This window comes from Oryctolagus cuniculus, chromosome X (genome assembly GCF_051225735.1).
Source record: "Oryctolagus cuniculus isolate XC-2025 breed Fujian yellow rabbit chromosome X, ASM5122573v1, whole genome shotgun sequence".
NCBI lineage: Eukaryota > Metazoa > Chordata > Mammalia > Lagomorpha > Leporidae > Oryctolagus > Oryctolagus cuniculus.
Window position 1 is genome coordinate 103253241 of NC_142888.1, and position 7718 is coordinate 103260958.

The 7718-nt window shown below is 43.9% G+C and overlaps 1 pseudogene; it reads right to left on the reverse strand.

Moving 5' to 3' along the window:
- Positions 1–3019: 3019 nt before the first annotated feature.
- LOC100355486 (casein kinase I pseudogene) lies at positions 3020–4375 on the reverse strand (annotated as a pseudogene).
- Positions 4376–7718: the final 3343 nt, after the last annotated feature.

The following is a 7718-nucleotide window of genomic DNA, read 5'->3' on the forward strand; positions in this document are numbered from 1 at the left end:
GCAGGGCCCCTTAATTTCTCAGCTATCAATTTAGTCTTAGGTGGTGCTATATTTTTACTGCTGATCTAGGTTTAATTCCTTGGAATCATATCACTGATTTGGGCAAAAGGTGTGATTCTGGAGAACACAGACTGTCCAGAGAAAGGCAGGGAGTACATGAAAATTATTTGAATGGATAGTAGAAAATGGACATTATTTGTAAAATCAGGCTCTAGGATATGGGTGTTGGCCACAACAGTTAAAGATATGTCAGAATGCCTGGATTCGATGCCCTGCTGCATCTCCTGATTCCAGCTTCCTGCTAATGCACAGCCCAAGAGGCAATAGGTCATAGCTCAAATATCTGGATCCCTACCTTCCGTGTGGGAGACCCATATTAAATCTCAGGTTCATGGCTTCAGACTGACCGAGACCCTGCTGTTCAGAGTATTTGGGGAGTGAACCAGCAGAGACAAAATCTGTGTCTCTGCCTTTCTCTCTTGCTTTAAAATAAACTGTAGTAAATTAATTAATTAATTAACAAAACATGAAAGAAAGAATCCCTTCCAAATTGGACTCTTACAAAAGAAGGGAGACAAGAAGGCCCCTTTATCCATCAACAAAGTGATAACCCAAGAGAACAATGCCTTGAATTATTTTTCTCCCATTTTTCAAAAATTAACATTGGAGGATGGTGTTGTGGCATAGCTGGTAAAGCCACAGCCTGCAGTGCTGGCATCCCATATGTGTCCTGGTTCGAGTCCCAACTGCTCCAGTTTTCTGCTATGGCCTGAGAAAACAGTGGAGGATAGCCCAAGTCCTTGGGCCCCTGCACCCATGTGGGAGACCTGGAAGAGGCTCCAGGCTTGTGGCTTCGGATCAGCCCAGCTCCAGCCATTGTGGACATTTGAGGAGTGAACCAGCAGATGGAAGACCTCTCTCTCTCTCCCTCTCTCCTTTTATCTCTCTGCCCCTGCCTCTCTGTAAATCTGCCTTTCAAATAAATAAATAAATCTTTAAAAACACATTGAAATAGCATTTGTACATCTTGTATTGTATAAATGAAGAAAATGTTTATGGGAATCATCAATTCAATATGATAAGGATTTTTAGGCCATGGATAAATATCAGCTATCCTCTGATGTCTATAAGAGGCAGAGTGTGGGAAAATTAGTATATTCTTTGTGTTTCCATTTTTCCCAAAGATAATTACATTAAAGGAGCCATACTTTAAATATGAATCTTTAATTTTTTAGATGCTTATAGTGATAGCATTTATTTAAGCAACATACACAAATGTTCACTTGTAAGATCTTAACAAAAATTCTGTGAAAATTAAGCTTTTTATTTTTTAACATAAAAAAACATAGAGTTAATGCAGTATCCTAAGGGTTATCTAGTAGTCACCAAGTTTTTCTTTCTATTTTAATATAATATTAACACAATCAGAAAACATTCAATATAATTCCTAGTTACAATTCTAAATATCTAAGGATACTTCCTTCGTCCCTCTCACCTTTGCCCTCACTTCCTATCCCTTTCTTTCTTTTTAGTTTTGGAGGTAATATATCTATTTAGCATTATGCTTGAGGGCTTAATACTTCACTAAATAAACAGATCAACAAGTAAGAAGTAAAATGATCCTAGTTCAGCAGTAATACAGGCAAGAGCTATAATCAGATGGAAACAGATACTATTATTTCTAGCACAGGTGAGCAGGCAGTCTTTCATATGCTCAAACACTGGAATATTTGGTTGCTACCATATCAACTACCTTGCAAACAAGAACAAAACCATTTGCAGAATGTATTAAATGAGTAACACTATGCAACCCTGGGGTAGAAAAAGCCCAGTGGCCAGTGCTGTGGCATAGCAGGTAAAGTCACCACCAGAAGTGCCAGAATCCCATACGGGCACTAGTTGGAATCCTGGCTGCTCCACTTCCGATCCAATTTTCAACTATGGTCTGAGAAAGTAGTAGAAGATGGCCCAAGTACTTGGGCCCCTGCACCCGAGTGGGAGACTTGTAGGAAGCCACTATCAAGTGGCTTCAGATTGGCTCAGCTCCGGCCACTGCAGCCATTTGGGGAGTGAACCAGCAGATGGAAGACCTCTTTCTCTCTCTCTCTCTCTCTCTCTCTCTCTCTCTATCCACGCCTCTGTAACTCTGCCTTTCAAAAAATAAAAAAATAAAAAACGTAATAGTCCAACATTTGGAGAATTTACGATTATAACAACCGTGGTGGAAGACTATTCATGCCTTCTGTGATACAGTTTCAGAGCAGCGAAGTTTAAAGTAAAAAAAAAAAAAATTAGCATATGCATAATTTCTCCACCAATTTGTGTTTGTCAACCATTTAGTTAACTTTTCCACTTGAAAAAATAAATGAAATAGAAAGCCAGAAACCATGTTTCACATCTAAGTTAGTACAATTACAGCAGCTATAACTCAGGACACAAAACAGCATCACAATGCTGCCCAGGGTCAGCTTATAATGAAATTAAGTTCTTCACAATAAGTTCTTTACACTACTGGCTAACGTACATATGAACAAAAATTTCTAATTTGGAGAGAAACAAATACTGCTCTGATCAAACCCAAGGATACAAAAACCCCAAGATCCACAATAGAGAAGTTATAATCACTAATAAGGTGGCTGAAGACTGTTCATGCTCTCTTCTAAAACAAAGTTTCAAAGCAGTTATGGTTCAAAACAAAACCTTTTTACAAAACTGTGACATCTGTACAATGTCTCCACCAGTTTTCACGTGCAAACCATTAGTTAACTTTTTCACTTGAGAAACAAAAAGCAAAAGAAAATCAGACAGTATCATTCACTATCTCGGAAGTAAATACAATTACAGCGGCTACAACTCAAGATACAGAAAGCATCACCAATGCTGCCCGGGGCCTGTCTATGATGAAATTAAGTTCTTGACACCACTGACTAATATAGACATGAACGAAAATTCCTAGATTTGGGGATAAACATTGCCGCTCCTATGGTCTCCTCTGCTGCTGCTGTTGCACGCCTCACGCTTACGAACCTTTTAAGTTGCTCTTGGTTTTCTCAGTTTCCTTGCCTTTGGGGCTCTGGATCTGCTTGCCCTGACACTGCAAGATGCCGCCTGCGCTGTTGTTTTCTGCTTTAACACTGTCCAGTCAAACGCATAGTCATACTGGTAGTTCAGGGTCCCGAAAAGGTTGCGGAAGAGCTGCCTCAGATACGTGTAATCCGGGGCTTCCTCAAACTTCAGTCCACGACAATACCTGAAGTACGTGGCAAACTCTTCAGGGAACCCCTTGCATAAAACTTCAACGGGCGTGGACATCTTCTTGTCACGGATTTTTTCAAAAGCTTGCTTCACTGTTGCAGCCCTTACTCGTTGCCAGGGCAGGCTGCCTCTGTTAAAATACATCAAAACATAGCCTAAGGACTCCATGTCATCTCGGCGACTCTGCTCCATCCGGAGATGTGCATTGATGCTGGCATACTGAGCGGTGCCAATGAAGACTCTGGCCTCGCTGCACGCTATGTGTTTCTTGGTCCTGTTGTCTCGGTAGGCTTTGGCCAACCCAAAATCAATGAGGAATACCTGGTCCTGTAGCGCGAAGGAGGGGTCCCGAGAGGCACTCGCAGCTCTGCCTCTCTTCCTCCTCCGCGCTGGAGATTCCAAACACTTCCTACAGGAGCCCTCAGTACCCATTAGAAAGTTATGGGGCTTAATGTCTCCGTGTATGAAGTTCTTCGTATGCACATATTCCAGCCTGGTGATCATCTGGTCGGCCAACATCAGGACAGTTTTCAGCGTGAACCTTCTGGAACACAAGTTGAAGAGGTCTTCGAGGCTAGGTCCCAGGAGATCCATGACGAGCACATTATAGTCTCTCTCCTGCCCATACCACTGGATGCGGGGGATGCCGACCCCACCCTGGAGAATCTTGTAGAGTCGGTGCTCTTCCCGCAGTGTGGGGCTCGCGGCGTGCTGCGACTCCAGCTTCACGGCCCACTGCTTGCCGTCGGTGACGCTAACAGCCAGGAAAATGTCCCCGAAGCCACCAGACCCTATCTTCCTTAGCAGCTTGTATTTGTCTGCCACAACGAATCTGGTCTCGGCGCCGCTGGCGCTCGCCATGCTGACACCCAAGATGGAGGCTGCGCTGAAGCGCCGGCGGCGCCGAGGGCACGACGCAGGCCTCGAGGGCTCGCCCACGGGGCAAAGCTACACGGGTGGCAGCAGGGAGCAGACGCCGGAGGCCTCCGGGGACGTTTCAGGGCCCTGCCTCGAACCGCGGGGACCCGTTCCCCGCCACCCGGGCTCCTGTGTACCAACGCGCCGAGGCCGGGAGGTGGGTCTGCGGCTGGCCCGCTGGCCCACTTTGCGGCTGGCCGGCCGGCCCACTCCTTCCCCGGGCGCTTCCGCTGCCTTGCTTTCCGGCTGCGTCGCGAGCTGCAAACGCGCTGTGCAAATTGGGCCTCACAGCTGTGTCCAGTGCCTCTGGCCCGCTCCGAAGGGACCTCTGTGTTTCAGCTGAACTGTGCCGTTTGCTTCTTAATTACGAATCCAATAGTCCTTCCTCCACCCGTGGCACACAAAGAAAAAGGACCCATTTAAATGTAATACTACAGATTCTCTCTGTGGCTGTGACACAGTCTTCTGCTCATTTACACCATATGATTTTCTTTTCTGATGAATGTGTTCGTTTACATTTTGAAAGAGCTCAACGAAAGAAGCAGAACTTATAAAATTTACTAAGACACATTATATATAATATAAAATAACTACACACATGTTTCACATTATTTCTGCTTAAGTCTCATGAAATCCACAGATTTATTATAGGAATTGGTTCCATGATTGCTGGGCTGGCACAAAAAGTCTAAACTTCATAGGTCACGCAGGCAGTGAAGGCCAACAGAAAATACAAAGGCTGTTCTTCGCAGGCAGGATTCTCTCTCTCTCTCTCTCTCTCTCTCTCTCTCTCTCTCTCTCTCTTTCTCTGTGTGTGCGTGTCCCTGTAAAGTCTTATTCCTGTTTTTAAGGTCTTCCAATTATTAAAGAGGCTCATAGAGTTTACGGAAAACAATCCCCCTTAAAGTCAACTAATTATGGGCTTCACATAGGCAAAAACATTTCACAGCAGCATCTAGGTTAATTTTTAATTGATTATTAAAGACTATAACCAGTGTGATATATGAAAAACTCATAAAATGTATTATCATTTAAAATATTATCATAATTTAGGCATTTAAGTGCACACCGGCAGAAAGTAGGGGATAAACATACATCTTTGAACTTATTGTCTCCTTAAGAGGGCTAACAAGAGCTAGAAGAAATTAGCCAACAGACCCTGGGGTGGATATTCTACAAAGCATCCATAGATTATATCCTTTTTCCAAGATCTCAATAGAAACAATTAGCTCCTCCAACCAACAGAGAAAGCAAATCTGGTTAAAGGATTCAATGTTCATACTCTGAGTAGGAGATACATATTCTTGCTATGTGAATCTCATTTTCCGTAGTGAAAGATTACCTGGACACAAACCACTAGAAAACTATGGAATACATTCCATATAGTATTGTAATGCATGAGTGATCTACCAAAGCAGAAAAAATCTGAAGGGCCGAGATCTAGAAAGAAGGAGAAAAAGTAAATAGTTAGGAGGACATCTCATTTCACTTTTACCCTAATGCATTAACCAACCATTATGTACTTTTGAAATGCTGGGGAACCATCAGTGCTTTCAGCAGTTTCATAAGGCTAGGGATGACAACTGAGATTCAAAGCCTAGTGAGGAGAAGAGTATCATTTAACCATCCTGGGCTTTCGTTTTTAACCGTCTGAGAGCTACACTTTAAGGAATCATTCAAAGAATGAAACCCAGCTGCTAATCAGATCAGGTGCCTAATTTTCAGAGGTGAACTGCTCACATCCTAATTGTGGGAAGGGAGCAAAAGTAAATCCTCTTTGAAAGAAGGTTGTAATTCTTAACCTCCATATATCTCTACAACATTTCATACACAATACCTGGCCTAAGATAAAAACAACATGCCTACTGTGACGTAAGACCAGGTACCTAATATCAAGTTAATTAAATAACCTAAATCGATATATAGGACTTCTCAATGTTGATATTATGTAAAATACATAAAAATGAAAATAGCTGTAACTAACATGATTAAGATGAGAATTTCAGCATAGGAAGTTGTAAATAAGAAACACGTGGACTTCCAGTTCTGGTCTGGCATTTCAGGTGCTTATGAGAGAGGCCCTGGGATCCTGGAAATGAGAGACCAAACAGACTGCGTATTAAAAACTCTGCCGTTGATTAGGATCATCCATTTCAAGGCCCCTCTCCTGTACACATAGACTGTCAATACAGAATGTTTTGCTCAACCTTGAAGGGCCTAGATGCACCCAGTTCACACTGGCCTAACCACAAGTTTCAGGTGACCTAACCACAAAAATTCTACCAAATGAGAGTCCTTAACCACAGCCCTTATCATATGTCCCTTGCCCAGAAACCACAGCCATCACAGCAGGGACTGATCAGTTTCAGCTCTGTCTGCTGCAGAAACCAACCCATATAGTAACACAATTCCCCTAGGCTGCAAGAACCCTGTGTTTGGGTCCTTTTTGTACCAACCCCTCCTGCTGTTGGGAGCCTTTTTACTGTCTGCCTAATAAAGGGGTGCCCCTCTTCTCACCATTGCACCTGGATTGCACCTGGTCTAGTCAATCTTCTTTGATTCGCGGGACAACAACGCAGTCAGAACTCCCCCAACATTCTTGGTAGCTCCTACAGGGAACTTCTTCAAGTGGTGAGTAAGAGACCACCAATGTACTACTGCTGCTAAACGCTCTTTTCTATCATCTCCAGTTTCCTTTCTGTAATGAAGCTGTGGATGTGTGTGACCAGTGGCAACCTCGTGGTGGACTGATGGTTTTGGAGTGCCTCAGCAGCCTTGGGAGACTTCTTTCCATATTTGTAGAGTTGAGAATGTCACTGGTCTCTGAACCGCTTCCTCTTGCCTTGCTGCCATGGTTGTGTGTGTCTGTTTCTGCCATTGTCCCCCAACCTGCATAAATTTATTCTTGGGAGTGTGTTATTGGGTCCTTGGGCAAAGAAAGCTTTCCTTTTCCACCCATAGGTACACCACAGGGTTCCATGTTATTCTTTTTTTTTAAGTTTTTTTTTTATTTATTCGAAAGACAGAGTTACAGAGAGAGGTAGAGACAGAGAGAGAGGACTTCCATCCGCTGGTTCACTCCCCAGATGGCCGCAATGACCAGAGCTGTGCCGATCCGAAGCCAGGAGCCAGGAGCTTCTTCCAGGTCTCTCACATGGGTGCGGGGACGCAAGGACTTGGACCATCTTCCACTGCTATCCCAGGCCACAGCAGAGAGCTGGATTGGAAGAGGAGCAGCCGGGAGTAGAACCAGTGCCCATATAGGATGCCAGCCCTTCAGGCCAGGGCATTAACCCGCTGCACCACAGTGCCGGCCCCTCCATGTTATTCTTAATATTTTACTATTCTGGTGGCTTTTGTCACCTAGTGGAGAAGTAGGCAAACCTCAGGACCACCCGGAGCCTAGACTGCCCAACAGTTTCTTTAGCCCAACAGTTTCTAGACAGGCATTGAGGTTCAATAACAGCTGATGACCCTGTCATTGAGTTTTCTTGGATTGGTCAGTTTGATAAGGTCTTGGGTTTCTTGGCGCATTTCGTGGTCTG